Source organism: Pteropus medius, unplaced genomic scaffold (genome assembly GCF_902729225.1).
Source record: "Pteropus medius unplaced genomic scaffold, Ma_sr-lr_union100, whole genome shotgun sequence".
NCBI classification, from domain to species: domain Eukaryota; kingdom Metazoa; phylum Chordata; class Mammalia; order Chiroptera; family Pteropodidae; genus Pteropus; species Pteropus medius.
This window is the reverse complement of record NW_024344371.1, coordinates 8,643,057-8,659,934: the sequence shown is the minus strand read 5'-3', so window position 1 is coordinate 8,659,934 and position 16,878 is coordinate 8,643,057. Positions and strand designations below refer to the sequence as shown.

The following is a 16,878-nucleotide window of genomic DNA, read 5'->3' as shown; positions in this document are numbered from 1 at the left end:
CCTGTCCAATTTAGGAAAGAAGCAGGGTAGTTGGTCAAGATGTTGGAGCAAGATTAATGTGACCACTGAAATCCCACGGGTCTGGGATTGAAACAGAAATTCTCCTAACATAAGGCCAGGCAGTGAGGCTGGCCACCAGTTAGTCCTCCTTGTACACTGTGAATAGCCCCAGCCTCCACCGACCATTCCTGAGAATTTCTTGGACTCCAGGCACTGTGCTAGGTGCTTTAGACACATTGTGTCTAAACTACACAGTGCTTGGCAAGACAAGTATTATGAAGAAAAGCAGAGCCCAGAAAGGTGTGGCAACTTTCCCTAGGCAAGTAGCTAGTCCGTGACTGGGATTAGAACTCAGAAGATCTAGCTGACCCCAAGCCCAGCTCAGCAACATGCCACCTGCCTTCCTCATGGCAACTGATCGTCTGAATCCTTCAAGGGGAAAAAAAAGTTACTGCCCTGGTCTCTTGTGAACCTTACTAGGAATAATGCCAGTGTTGTGGGCTGCAGAGTTAAAATTGGCTCCTGTCCATTGGACTTAATTCAAAAGACATATGAGAATCATGCCTGCAGAAAAAAGAAATACATTCTGGAGCTGAAATCAGCAATATGTAATCCTCTTGAGTCAGGATGTAGTAACTTTATACGTCAATTTTTGGAACTCTCTGATCAGATAAACTCTTATTTCAAAGTGAAAAAAAATAAACTCTTCATCTAGGACAGCACGTCTCTTGTTCATTAGAGTCTCCTCCCCGTCCAGTGCTCACACCGTGCATTCCCTTCCCCTCTACACCACAGCGCACTGGCTACACTGGACACCTGACATTGTCCCAGATGCAGGCTGCGACAGAGCTGGAAAAGGTTTAGAACACAACTAGAACAACCATGGAGACGTAAGGGCCTTCCATGAGAAAATGTCTAATAATATCAGGTATACAGTTTAGAAAAGGGGAAGCCAGAGGGGGGAGTGTGACCTAAATCTATGTTACACAATAAAAAATTATCTGGGGTAGTTTTCACTAAATCCCAAAGAATTAGAAACTCTACAGGACTTGGAGACTCATGAGTCATCAGCAGCACGTGGCTACAGGAGAAGCTATCGACAAGCATAAGATTAGAGAAAAGAAGGGCAGTTTAAGATTTGTCCCTTCCAGTCTGGGACAAGACTCATGGCTTCACGGGAGTTAGTTTAGACTACATAAAACATTAAACTTGTTTACTTAGCAGGCACTAAACATATAGAACACTTGTGAACATTTAACCTCTATGACTTTTTTAGCTCAAAAATTCTATGGAATAAAATTTAAAACCTATTTGTTATAAATACATCCAATTTAATAGTTCATAGTTCTCATAAAAGAAGTTTGTTACTAGTACTCAAAAAACAAATACAAAAAAGGAGAACCGCTGAAGTAAATTTGTAGATGCCATATAAATTATGAAACTATTGCTCCAGAGACAGTTATTTGACAACACGAAAGACAATCTTCCTGTTCTCCCCCCAAAATGTTCCTCGGGAATCTTTTCAATGGCCTACACTGCCCTAGAGGGTAGAACTCCCCTTCCTAGGAATCTGCTCCTTCTTGTAACCATTTCTCATTTATTCTACTTAGATCCACGTGTTTAGTAGGTAAACAATTAGATATTTATGACTGAGGGAGTGCTCTGATGGTTACTAATAATAATATCATGACCAGTTACTGAGTGGGAAGCATGTATCAGGCAGCATTCTGGGAGCCATGGGCATTCTTCTCAGCAAGGCTGTGAGGCAGGCATCAGCATGTCCGTTTTACAAACAAGGAAACTGAAGCTCAGCAAAGTTAGCAACTTACCCAAGGCACATTGTTAGTAGCAGAAAAGTAGAATTCAATCCCAGATCTGTCTTTCACCAAAGGCCCACTGTGCTCTTTGCACTACTTCACTAACTCATTTAAGGACTGACTTTCGTCACTGAATTATAAAAATAGTAAAGACTAATGTTGTTATGATTATTAGCAAATTATTGGGTTGAATCACATGAAACTGCCAGTATTTGGCCACTTTTGACCTACAAAAAACAAGAATTCCATATGGTTTGACCTTATAAAAGCGCAGACACTGGTATTTTTTATGAATGTCTGGAGCAGCAGTGCGAATTTCTAAAGAGATTCCATACTCAATAGAACGTGTAGAAGAGAACCAAGTATTTCACTCAGCTCATTAACAGAATATACATGTTATGGATAAAAAGAGAAAGAAAAATAGAAAATACATGAATTTGCAAGATAAGGAAACTATTTGAAAGTTTGTTGTGAAAGACAATGATTTGTCAGTTTAAGTGAAACCTTATGTATTAACTACAGTTTAATTACCAGGAGTACTGTGAAACACAAGCTAATGAAAAGCACAGTGTGAAATTTAAATGGTTATAAGTTAAAACATTTTCATCTACATAAGGACAGCAAGCAAATTTAAAATATTCTATGGAACACCATTTTAGAAAAATCTCGAGGTTGATCAATTGAAAGATATGGAGAACCCTGTGAGACATAAAATATTAGAGCTAAATAGAAACAAAAATCATTTAAATTTAACCTTTTTATTTTATTGTGAAAGAAACTAAAGTTCAGGAACATTATGTCAGGAGGTACTGAAACTCAGTTTTTAACTTCCAGTCCAGGGCTCTTTAAAAGGTCAGAATAACATGCTATCTGAACACAATAACGCCCTTGTGTATTGCAACAGTCACAGGATGTACTGCAGATGTAAGAAAATTTTTATGAGGGATAATTTTTATCTTGTAGCATGATGAGGTTGCTAAAAGTAAATATACTAAATATGTTTCATAATCATAAAATAAAAACACTGTTTTTAAATTTAACAGCATTACATTTTCTTACTCAGCCCATTATTTTTATGGTATAACCAGAACACTGCCTTCTCCCAGGATGTTTTTCTAATTGCTTTTGGATATTGTTTTGCCTTTTTAAAGAGGAAGACAAAAGTAGGATGCTGTCAAATGGTTTGAATTTCAAGAAAAAAAAAAATCTCACACCTGCTCACTGAGAAATACTCAGTTCAAAAGCATGACATTTAGAATATGTCTTTGGTACAAAATTCGGCTATAAATATCTACCGCTAAAATACAGTTTGCCTCTAATTCAAAATATATAGCAGAAATCAACTATCTCAATCATTTCCTCCATTTATGAGGCTGTATGTCCTTCTGGCCAAACAACTGTATTGTTGTGTGCCTGTGCTTTGCTTTTTTCTCATTAAAGCATTTTTAATAGCAATAGGGAAGAGCTGACTGCAATGGCTTGTCTTTCCCCTATCTGGTGCTTTCCTTGAAGATTCTTTCAAAATCTGAGATTTACAGCTAAGATTCAAGGTTTAAAGAAGAATAAATAAATATTCCTGAAGGAGACTCAAATTCACTCAAGAAATGGAAAGAAAAAGAAACCACCAGTAGAAGAAGCAATGCATCTTTCAAATGACCTGTGAAAACCCATTTCCCTCATGGAAACTCCACAGAGAGGAGGAACCCATCTGAGCTGCCCAGACAGTACACCTGCTTTCAATGGAAGAATTTAGAATAATTGGATGGTGCTTGATGCCCTTAACCATCAGCCACAAGGGCTTCTTGGCATGCTATCTGAAATAGCAAGAATCACTCAAGGGTGTTTAGAACCTTGAAAAGCAGCACTGCGAAAGAGAATTCATTTTCTACGTAACTGAAAATAATCATGTTTCCTTCCATATTATAGGGTTATGTGAATTCATTCATTTTCACAACGAATATTTATGAAGCAGCTACCATATGCCTGGCACTATTCTAGGAGCTAAGGAAATATCAATGAACAAAACAGACAAAAACCTCTGCCCTCATGCAACTTGCTTTAACTTGGGGAGACCAACAATAAGCAGGTAAAATGTGTACTTTGCTGATAGTGATAAGCACTATAGAGAAAAATTAAGCGAGAAAAGGAAATTAGCTAAGATAAGATATGTGCCTAGCACAGTATAAGCATTTAAAATATATTAAAGGTTTTTCTTTCCATTAATAAAAGCTCCAAAAATTATTTCCTTGGTTTCGGGATTGGAGTTGAGGAGAAATTACATTTCTTCTTAGGGGAGCAATAATCTTATCCCACTACTTCTGAGTAGTGAAATGATAATAACTTTTATTTATCAAATGCCACCTTTGTGCCAATAACTTTACATAAAAATACTGTGTTTCATCCTGCAAAATGGATATTTTCCCCATTTTATGGATGAAGAAAATGACACTCGAAGAAACTCAAGATGATAGATCTAATAATTTTATATTAGAGCTAGGGTTCAAAGGTAAGTACGATTAGCTCCAAAATCCACCCTGCCAGGCTAAGAGGCAGAGGACCAAGAAAACGGTAACATAACCAGCTTAAGAGGAGACACGTTTCTCCATGTTATTTTTAACTAACAGTGTTTTTCTTTTTGTTCTTTACTCCAGTTAGCATTATGAGGTTTATTTTCTGTGAACGAGAATAAACTCATATGTTTTATCTTAATTTTTTTATTATTCTTTAAGAAAATAACAAAAATCATGGTCTCTGGCATGATGTTTTTCTCTGGTTCTTGGATGCTAAATCTTAACACCATTCTTATGTAAATACCACATACGTTTAGATACCCAAACAAGAAGTAGCAAAATGAGTGCTGTCTACCAGCTTGAGATAAAAACAAATTTTCCTTTTCTAAGATACTCTAGAACCTCAAGTGGTGATGGAAATATTACATTACCAAATCTAAAGTAATTTTTTTCAATCACTTGTACCAAATGAGAGTTTTCCACTTTAGGTTTTGGAATCCTAAGATCCAACAATTTACACATATGTATACAGACTGGTATTCTTGGGGCAGGAAATTAGCAGTGAGGGAGGTGGGGAGGGTGGGTGGTCCCGTGAGAGCAATAGCCATGTCTCCCTTCTTGACTCACTCCATCTCTTGACACCCTAAACCTAAACACCTTTTCAATTTATTCAGTCAAAATTCAAATGTTTACAAAGTCATGTTATCAATTATTTCTTACTAAATCAGTGAAAACCATATCTTAATTCGGCAGTATGATCCTTTATGAGTTCTCTAAGGAATCATGCCTGGTTGTGTGGTTGTTTTCATTTTTACCTTTATTTTCAGAAGTGTTCTTTCTCTTCAAGCAACTGCTTCTCTGAGACAAGTATTCCCCTATAGTATTCTAGAAGCTGCATGCCACTCCCAGTCAAAGAAAGAAACATGCATCTCTCTGGCACCTTGCTATGCTGCCCACCTTCTCACCACCCCTCCCCTTATTTTTATTTATCTTTAATTGAAAAACAATGTAACAATAATACTAAAGGACAATATTTTTTAAAAATTACATTTGCATACTTGTTTTCATTTTTGCATATGGTCTCCTAGAAATAAGGCCCTGTTGTTTTGTTATTTAGTCGATGTCCCACACAGACTGCCTGCAACAGTGACTAATATGAGTTTTAAAGAGTCATTCCCTTTTAATTCACATGAAAACAAAAAACAAGTTAAATACTGTGCAATATTTGAATTAGCCATTAAAAGCTAAATGCGAGTAGATTACTTCACAAGCTAGAGTGTTATTTGATTTTTGAGGGGCTATTTTTAATGTTAATGTAATGGTAATAAACAGTGGCAGGGAGATGGGGACCTAGGGGACAGCTAGTGGGAAGGATTATGGTGGGTTCAGAGCTGTCTCAAAAGATGACAGTGATAGGAGACTGGTTGCCATAGAAAACAAACTATGAGCACTAACAACTGAAAAAGCTGAGAGTAAGTGGGAAACAATAATCTTGAGTGGGCCAGAAAAAGTAATGAGTTATTTAGGGGAAAAACAAACAAACAAACATTTAAATCAAGGAATTGAATGAAAAGAGCAGAAGATGAGAGGGCAGCCCCAGATATGCGTGGGGCTCCATCTCAGGGCTCCTCCAGAACAAGGGAAGAACTAATCAGGACCTTCCAGAAGCAGAGCCCAGACAACGTGGTATTAAATCTATGATAAGCTGTCCAGGTAATACACATGTGCATGTCTTTGGTTATCCTCATTTCACACATTCGTTGACTGTTGAATTGTACTGGTGAAATTATCTGAAACAGCTGGTTTTACAGTTTGTACGATGGTGGATATGGTGGGCATTAGGATTGTTTCAGGGTGCAAAGTAAAGCCATGAGTCTTTGCGGCTTGATCCTTGGAGAGAACTCCATCACCCCACCTCACCCCAGTCTTCTAAGAGATAACAAGAGCCCCTCATGAACTTGTCAGGTCCTTGTTTATGCTCATACAGCCAAATATATATATATATAACACCTTATATATATATACAAATATATATATATATTACCTTTTTCTGTATGGCAAGTGCAGTCATTAATCTTAATTCTCAATTCCTAGAACATCTGTGGATTAATACAACCACTTCTCACTGTGACATGATGGGCTTTACCTACTGTAAGGTCCAGGAGTCTGTCACCAGAATCTCATTACCACAAACAGTAATGGCAGATCTGGACTTATGAACATCTGCATGGCTGAAACTGCCTTGCTGGAAAAGGGTTCATTATAAATATTAACTGTAATTTTCTTTTTAATTAAAAAAAATGTGAACTCTTCCCATAGTAATATAACCTCAGATTATAGGCCTCCAGGCTCCTGGAGAGAGTGAATAAAAAAAAATTTTTTTTTAAATTAAAGAAAAGATCATGCTAAAAAATACTCATGTTCATAGTTTAAATCAGAGTTAAACGAAGAAGGCGATAAAAGTAATCAAGTAGCAAAACAAAAGGCAGGAGAATTAATATAAACAATGAACCAATAGGACAGTTAGTCAGCTGGCTTTGCAAAGATTTAATTTCTCCCCTGAAAGCACTAGTGGTAACAAATAAACCTGACCTACCAAATATCTTCAGGTGTAATGAAATATGTCCCCCATTGCCTATAAAAAGAAATGCCCCTGAATTATTGTGCATGGAGCTGAATTGCCATGGATGCCTCTAAATTTGCATGCATAGGGTCTTTGTTCTGGACTGTTTTGACAATGGTCCTTTAGTTTTTTAAAGCGCTACAATTTCCAGAGCAGAAGTCTCAAATTCAAACACCCACAGGGCTCAGGCAGTGGCATTAGGAATAAATGGATGGTAGTAGCGGGGAGGAGACCATTATAAATTGGAGAATACTGCACCATCTAAGGCAGTCAACTCTTGCCAAATGAGCCACATCATCTAATTCTTAACAATAAGCTTGCAATCCAGATTTGTGTGTCAATTTTTTATAGCAAAAGGGCCATATGGGACTGGCTACATAATTTTCAGGGTCCAATGTAAAATGAAAATGCAGAACTCCTTGATCAAAAATTGTTAAGAATTTCAAGATGGCCATAGCAGAGCATCAAACCAAGTGTGGGTCCTTCTAAGCACAGGGTCCCATGGAACTGTGCAGGTTGCAAGCCCATGAAGCCTGCCCAGGAGCCATACAATACAAGTTGCAGGCCAGGTTCAGCTTATGAATCATCCAGTTTGAAACCCTGTTCTAAAGGATCCACATTCACTCCGCATTTCCCTTTATGACTCAAAGCATACAGTTGCAAGATGACTGGAAGAGTTTGGAGTGTGCCCAAGAACTGAAGAACAGAATAAAACAGGGCTAGTGGCTTAGAAGGGAAACAAAGTCTCTCCCTTGTCCTCATCAAGTCTTAAAGCCAACTGGGGGATTCAGCTGCTGACATATGTGCTTATGGAAAAAAAAACCTTGTACCTTATTAATTCAAAATACCTAAAAATCTGTATCTGTGGCCAAAGTCCTATAAAAAGTGACTACGGTGCCCTGAAAAGTCTCCCCACTCATAGCCCACCTACAGATTTGGGTATGTGCAATTGCCATAAAAAAGGAATAGTCAACCTGCAAGTGATCACCAGTCAGACATACCTTATACATGAGTGAGTATGCACCTGGAAAATTTTATGGAAATTTATGAAAATACAATCATAGTTCTGAATACATTAGTTAATATAATTTAGAGAAATGCTTCCCATTTAAAGTGATGTTTGTAAGGCACACTTAGGTGAACAGACAGGCTGCTCATGGCTGGTGGTGACAGGTACACCTGCCCGCATGCCCTACATACCCCCACTGGCACACTGGCTAGGACTTTCAGTTTAGAGGGCTCTCTGGACAAACAGTTTCTAAAGGTGAGAAATACCTTGTATAAAAATGAAAAAAAAAATCTCTCCTTAACTAATCTGTCATACAGATTTTATATTTCCATGTCAAGTTTATGTCGACTGAGACAGACATGCATTTTTTGGTTATTACAGTTATACTTTTCAGAATAGCTATATCAACAAAATGCTAGCTGCCATACTGGCTTTATCCACACCCAGCAAAATTCTAATCCAAATACAAGCAGGAAAGAAAAGCTATTTTCATGCAGTGATTTTTACCTCCAAATGTATATCATATATGCATCTACACATATATTGTGCAGAGAGATAAGGGGTTTATTTTTTAGCACACAGGAGTAAATAGAAATAAAATTACAGTATCAGAGATAAATTGTTCCACTTCAAATTGACCTGTTTGTTTTTGTCTTTCCCTCTAGAATGTAGTGGGGGAAGAGATTTGCATCTGTCTTATTCACTGCTTTGTTCCCTGACATTGCTTGGCACATAGTAAATACTCAATAAATACTTGTTGAAATGAATTGAATCCATGGGATCAAAACCAGTTATCATTCACAACGGCAATAGAAGGAAATCAGAGTCATACATAGCAGGACCATGAACTTCTCTAAATTCACTCATTTTTTACCCCCTAATTGGGACCTAACTCATGTAGTCACTGTTTTTAGTAACTCTGTTGCTTTCTGATCAGCCTCTCATTCCTGTAGCTCATGCAGACGTGAGCTCGGGCCTCCTTGGAGAAGGCTAGGACAAAGGTTAACTTCTTCCTGGAAACTAGAAAAGGCTAATGAGCTCTATGGAATAATATTTCTAAGTATTCACCATACCGGAATCAATATCAGTGTGCTGTCAGTGTGTGCATTAGCCCCACAGTCAAACAAAGAACAGCCCTTAGAGCCCAATAATGATGCTGGGTGTGGATAGCTGGGGATGGGCAAGATGATACAGAGATGACTGTATCAGCTCTCTTTAAACACAAGGCTTCCAGGATATTGCACAAGACTCTCATTCTTGTACTTTGTCAGAGATGAGCAGCATTTGGATTCAGCCACTGATACACTCAGCAAAATAACTCTCTTGGCCCAAGAAATGAATTCAGGGTACACTTTCCTGGCTATGAGAGAAGTCTTCTATCTATCCTTGCCTGGTGGTGCCAGGGAATGTAAATGTCTGAAAGGTAGCAGGGCACTACATGTGAAGCTGATAAGACAGGTATAACAAACTTGAATCATTACTGACTCAGTTAGAACCTGCTTTTAGTGTAACTCCATCATGCCCGTGCTCATTTGTGCAGCATTCCCATTTAGAGATCCTGCTAGAAAGATAGGTCAAGCAAGGGTAGCAACAAAAATTGAGCATCAATTCTACATTACTTAAATCTCAGGCTCATCCCTGCAGTAAAACTGATCTCTGTGTTGTAAATGGGATATCATTCTACATGTGAAATCTGATTTTCCAATTACATGAGAAGGGGCGGGGTAAGTGTGATAGAGTAAAGATGACTGATCTGTATGGCATATAGTTAAGATGTTATAAAACTAGGATTACTATGAGTAAGCATGAGGGTGTCACAGTCAAATCACATTGGTTTGAAATCCTGGCCCAATCACTTTTTAACTATGTAACCTTAGCCAAATTTGTTAACCTGGCTAAGACTTGGTTTCTGGAAAATGTGGAAAATAATACCTAATCCTATAGAGTAAGATTGTTACTCTCTACCTCATAATGTCATTATAAGAACTAAGAAAGATATAGGTAATGCTTAGTCTAGTGCCTGATAAATAATAAGAACTGAATAAAGGATAGCTGTGGTTATTATGATTATTATTTTATCACTCCCATCATGGCCTAGTTAAAGAAGAGGTAACTTCTCTGTAATTTTGTGGTTCAGTAAGAAAACTCATAACCAAAAGCGTGGTGGAGGTCAGCTTCTTATGAGGCTTCCATAGTCTAAACTTGGCCACACAGTAAATATGGTCTTGATGATCTTTCATTCATCACAGTGAAACAAAATTCTTTAAATTCTAGGAAGTTTCAGTAAAGCACCACTAAATACAGCCATGAAGCAATCATTCCCTTCTCCCATACATACACACATGCTCCATCCACCCCCACCCCCTTGGGGATATATTAAAACTGAGGCAACTGAAATAGCCTTAGCCAGTAATTAAGACATGCAGCTCATCGGAGAGCAGCACAGGCTGTGGCCCTCTATGAAGAAACCGAGCACCAGGATGACAGCTCTATTATTAGGGCTTTGTTCTCCTGGAGCAAAAAGAACACAAAAGCATAAAGTTGAGGAACTATAACTGCATTTCGAACATTTGCAGAGGCAGGGAGATCACAGGCTCATCTGAACTGAAAGGATATTCCACCAGGTAACTGCGTCAGCCCACACCCACCAGCGCCTTCTCCACTCTCAAAGCATGACTCCACTTTTTTCTAACACTGCCCTTAAGGAATCTGGCTTTGAGACCTTCCAGTCATTGTACAAATCACCCATGGTGAAGCAGCTGAGAGCACTGTTAGATGAAAGAAACAAAAATTAAGCAAATAAAAAAAGTCATTAAAATGCCGCCTTTGGTAATTTTTACTCCTAGCAATTCACATTACCAAACAAGTTTTTCGTCATCACTTTTCCTTGGAAGTAATACTTTAAAAGAATTCTAGTGGGCTCTGGGTGATTTTCTCCAGAATCATAATCCAGCCACTAGATATACTTTCCCTTCCCCCATCACCATCTAGCACTCCTCTCTGTCACCTTAGAGCTTCTGCCTTGGCTGAATTCACACCCAGCAATCCCAGTAGAGCTTTCTGTTCACATTATACAACCAAAAAAGCAGGCAATGAACAATTCATGCTCCTAAGTGCTTGCAATAAAGCCAGGCTGAGCTGATCTCCTCCATCCCATATAGCTGCATGTCAGCCACCTAATCTTCAAGGACTGAGAGCAGCATATGTGTGATGTGTATAAACAAACTAATTAAAATCTGAGGTCTTTCGATCCAGTTAGTGTCTAATGGGACCAATATGCTTGACTCTGTGCAAAAAAAAAAAAATCACTCCAAGCTGGCTAGAGGTATTGCCTTTCCTGCTCCCTATATACATCTCTTTCGGGCTCAAAAAAACAGCTTAACAGAAGAGGAACTCAGGGTTGTTATTCTTTCCTGTAAGACTTTTCAAATGAAAACTATCAACTCAGCAGCACTGAGCCAAAAGACCACTCCCTGATTCCAAGTGGACATATTGATCAATTGAACTGACATGTGCCTCCTCCTCCCTCCCTTAGTAGCAATCAGCTGTACCAGGGAAATTCATTCCATTTCCCAAAACAAAAAGCAACATACTGCTCCTTATCTGACACTTTCAGACGACATTTTTTAGGGGGGAAAAAAAAAATTAAGATGCCCAAAGACAGAGCTAGGAGTTGAAATGAAAATGACACATGTTTATCTGGAGTTTCGGAATTGAGTTGAGGGTATGACTGAACCCAGAGATATGTATTCACCACAATCACTAAGGACACTGCTATTTATTCATTTCGTCTTACGAGATTCTGGCTAAAGTTAAACAAGAGATAGCAACACCACTGCCACTTCCAAAGGCTCTCCTCAGGGTTACCCTTCACTGCAACTGCCGCAGAGAGGGGACTTGTTACAAGTCAGCCTGCAAACAATTCTCGCTATTTTAGAGACTATCTGGAAATGGAAAAATATTGTGGCAGTCCTTCAACTAACTATGAAGGACATGGGGTGAAAAACTCAAAAGGCTCAAGTATTTTATTTGGTTTGGGTTCTCGTGTTTTTAATAAATTCTGTCTTGAACATGCATGAGATCCCCTTTCACATCAGGGTTATATCAGATGCTTATTCAGCAGTCGTCCCTTGCCATGAAGAAACTGAAACCCGATCTAGGTAAATACTGAATTTTATACTGCAAATCACTAAATATTTCATAAATCATGAGAACAAAGAGGGGACCAATTAGCTCTGCCCCATAAAAAAGAAATACATATCTTTACAATGTTGAAATACTGTGAACTACTCATTTTAGAGTCTATTTGGTGTTCTGCAATAGAAAATTATCTTATGTTTATGAAAAATTCCATGAGAACACTAAAAACAACAGGCAGAGATGGAGCAAGAATAATTTTATGTATTTTGATTCCTTTATTACTCTTACAGGCCTTTGTCTTAACCCAGCAGCCTGAAAAACAGATTTAGGTAAAACAGCCCTTCTTTCCCTAGTCCATTTTAAGCAGGCAACATCCCCCAATCTCCGCCTAAGCAGACACAGACTAACCAACAAAACAGCCATACAATTAATGCCCAGACATTTAACACTCACCATCTCCTGCTCCCACCGTCTTCTTTTGATGTTTACAGCACATCTGTAGGATGCAATACTAGGAGATGCCTTGTTTGACCTGCTGCATGATGCTGTGACATCAGTTCAGATGATGCAGCTCATTATGGGAAAGACTGCTGTTGCTATGGCAACTGGGATGTGCCAGGAATCCTTGCTGCATTTCCAGTGGAGCCTGAGACAATACGGAAGCCCTGTAAGAAACAGACGATATGCAAAATTTAGATCAAAGGAAGAGGATCCCTCATTGGACTAAAATCCATAGGTTTAAAAGGGATTTCCCTGAAGGCACTTTAGAAAAAATAAAAATTATCTCCTAATTTGTTGTTACATATTTAGAGGGATGAGGTGTATAGATTTAGTACTGGGCAAATAAAAACTCAAATGGACGTTTCTCTGTTAGGCAATTAGATCACTTTTTCTTCTCTGGATAACATTACAGTACCTTTTTAAAAGTTATTAAAATGAATTTTTGTTCATTTCTCAAAGACCAAAAAAACAAAGCAAGGAGCAGAAAGAATTAAAAAATGGAATATAAACAGCTGAGAAAGTGACTCTAATTGTAAAATAAATAGGCTCTAGCTCTCAAAACACGGACAAACTCTTACTAACAAAGTCTACTCTGATCTATTACTCTGGTGGACACCAACTCACAGAACCTTCTCGTCAGAGTGGCCCCAGCACTTGAGCACCAGACAGGCATGTAGAAGGACATTTAGAATCCAGGGTGGGGCAAGCACACCACACCACCATCAACTTCTGGGGCTCCGCTTTCCTTGGTTTTCTGAATCCCTCCCACTTATAACCCAAATGCAAGAGTCTTTTCTGGGGCCAAACCTGGTGATTGGAACAAGTGGCAGACCTGCTAAAAACTTACTAAGTCATTGGCATTCCAAACATTGAGGCTCCGTTTTCCTCTCTTCAGGGCAATAAGATACACAGAAGGAAATTACTCATGCCCCTCCCCCTACAAAAGCTGGAACTGTGTGAAAAGCCACATTTAAACAAGACACAGTGAAGTATTTCTCCAGTTGGTAAAAGAAAAGCACATCTAAAGCAATCACTCCTTTCCAGTCCTGAGCAAAAACAAATATGTGGTGAGAACTGTGGGGAAGGAGACATGGACAGAGAGCAGTCATCTCTTGCATATTTAATACTCTCAGAACATGAATAGAGACAGAATCAAGCTGACCTCCAACCATACTATCTTCACATCTGGGAAAGAACAACATTCTAAAAGCTCAAAACCTAATTTGACAATGTCTCCTCCTACTTCAGATTTTAAACAGCACTGTTAGCCAACTGCATGGTGGGGCGGGGGCGGGGGCGGGGTAGAATGGCATAAGGAATTCAGGCAGTGCTTCTGTCAAATAGGGGCTGATAAAATGCATGAGAGGTGCCAAGATCCTAACAGGGTGCACCATCAGCCATGCACAGAATAGCTCTGCCCTGGATGGGAAGCCAGGATTGAGTTGGCTTCACCTAATGAGGAAGTAGGAGACCAACAACAGCAAGAGGTGAAGCTGCCTGCCCAAGTCACCCATGCTCAGTTGTGCACAGAGCCTGACTCCCATCCTCTATCTTAAACCACGTGCCACACCAGGCAAGTAACAGGCAGCCACTTCAGTGCATAGAGCATTTATCTGGAATTCAAGAAACCCCAGTGTTAATGCCAGTTCCTCCAGTGACCATCTGTGCGACATGAAGCCAATCAATTAACCTCTCAGGCCTCACATTTTTCATCTGCAGAAATGATGGATTTAGCTATTAACCATGGTTTTCAAGGGTTTTTTGTTAATAGTAGAACCCTTTATTCTAATGACAGAGACCAAATCTGGGCTGCCCTGGTTGAGCGAGGAGAAGAACAAGGAGAAGAACCCCAGAGCCAAGACTAACGAACCCTTCTCAACTGCCACCCCTACCTCATCTGCTCTGAACTGACCCTTGAAAGTACTTCTGAAGAACCACTCAGCCTCTGGAGAAGATGGAGTGAAAGTCATGGTTCTAGAACAATATTATCAGCCTTTTCAGAACTTAAAGCCCATGGATCTATAAAGAGGAGAGAGCAGGGTGGGATCAGGTGGTGCAGACTTGAATGTGGCTTCTCAGAATGAGAAGAATCATGTCAGCCTCCTTTGCCAAAAGCAAGTCATTTGGTGGAAAGAGATGGATGACTCATCAAATATGATGCCTGGTCAGATTTAACAACCTGAACAGCCTGAGTAACAGCCCACAGAATAGCCCAAACTTGGTTAAAACAAACAAACAAACAAACAAAAAAAAACACAAAAACCTGTAAAGCTGAAGCAAGTCATGAAGTGTTTTCTTGCCTTGTGAACGTGCCTACAGTAATTCCCAGAAGCCTTTCTCACTATTCTCACCTCCCCCACCTCATCACGTTGTTTTGAGGACTGCATACCATAATGTATACAAAAGCATTTGGAAACCAGTCACGTCATAGAAATGTCCAACCTTGTTAATATTGTCATTAATAGCCCACTCACCCCAATCGGTGGAGGCTCTTTAGCTCTCCCCTGCAGGTCCAGCCAGATTCTGGATTCTGAGATAAGGTGGTTAGAAAGTGGCTTGCAAAGTCTGCACCGCTACCAAGGAGGGCTTACTCCTCACCACTCACTTCAGATGAGAACAGGCAACATACCAAAAATGGGACCCTCTCAGAGCACAGAGCCAGGGCCCTGGACAACAATAAACAAATAAGTTTCTCCTGGAGAGCAGATCCGTGAATTGAGGCAGGAAGCTTCAGACCTGAGTGACTACAGGTATACCTCATTTTATTATGTTTCACTTTCTTGTGCTTCACAGATATTGCATTTTTTACAAATTTAAGGCAAAAACCTCCACCAGCAAAGATTATGACTCACTTTACTGCAGTAATCTGGAAATGAATCTGCAATATCTCTGAGGTATGCCTATAGAAGGATTTCAGAATCACTGTGGGTCAGAAACCACCATGTAGCTCCCATTTTGCCTCTGACGAAGATAACTCTGCATCACCAAAAAATCCTGGATTTTCAGCTGAATGTAGAGACAAGATGGGACTTTGGGTAGCTCCCTTGGGATGTGAATATGTATGTTGTAGGAGAAGGGGTACAAAAGACATTTGGGGACCAGCAGGAAAACTTGTGACAGCTACTGCTCACCGATATCCATGTTCTCTTCTTCCTCCTAGGCACATTCCCAGTGCCTCTACCTCTAGGCGGACCTTGGAACTAGTTCTCACCAATGGAATGTTAGTGGGAATGGACAGCAACACCTAAAAAGCGGTTAGATGCATGATGAATTCTCTATACTTCCCTCTCCGGCTGACTGGATGCAAAAAATCTAGTGAACCCTGAAGCCTTGGAAGGTAATGGCCCCACAGAGTTGATGAAGTGCGGGTCCCTAAATGACCACATGCGGCACAGCTCTCCTCTCCCAACAACCCACTGACCCACATGGAACTGCAATGAGTGAGAAATAAACCTTTACTATATTAAGCTACTGAGACTCTGGGGTAGTTTATTATAGATAAATTATCTATTTATAGATAAATTATAATACTTTAATAAAATATAAAATAAATATAAATATAATTTAATAAAATGTATAATAAATTTATAATATGATGCATTATTATTTATTATAAACTGATAAAGTTAAAAAAAGTTCCCTTATTACAGACTTTCTCAGAAACTAATCTGGTGACATTCATTGAGACTCCCCACAGGGGAGATACAGTATACAGTACTTTCCTAACTTACTTAACCATAGAACGCTTTCTTTTCATGGACTAACATTCCATTTGCTGTCAATCACAGTATGAAAAACACGACTGTGAACAACAATGAGTTAAAACCCCCTGAGCTCCTGATTCAGACTGAAGGCTATAAAAGAAGGAAAAGTGGGACTTCCTTCATTTCCAGTACAACCCAGTCTGCTTCCAGTCTTTCACTGACATCCTGAACTGGCAAGGCAGAAATATGGTGATGTCGTTATAGACATAGCAACATTTATACAAATGTTTCCTCCTGGCCATTTTCCCTCACTTACAATTATCAGTTGTGTCCCAAATCCCTACCATTTCAGAAGCAAGTGAGTTGTATTTCCAAATCATTAGCTCATGATATAAACATATATCTTGTGTTTGTATTTTAGGAGTTTAAAAAATCTGAAAGCCCTTCCTAGAAATGTGGCAGGCCTACATCCCTTAGCATATCATGTGAAAAACTTCTAGATCTGAGGAATGTTAGTTGTTAGTTAACAACTGTTGGGGAAATACTAGCTGATCTCACAGGTAAGCCTCCAAAT

The 16,878-nt window shown here is 39.2% G+C and overlaps 1 protein-coding gene across 1 annotated transcript in view; it reads right to left on the bottom strand.

Annotated features, from left to right (window-relative positions):
• Positions 1-16,878, bottom strand: part of AKAP6 (A-kinase anchoring protein 6) — a 520,891-nt gene that overhangs the window by 417,711 nt on the left and 86,302 nt on the right. The window contains exon 4 of the mRNA XM_039870505.1: positions 12,553-12,764. The gene's annotated coding sequence lies outside the window, so the exon portion shown is untranslated. The remainder of the gene's footprint in view (positions 1-12,552; positions 12,765-16,878) is intronic.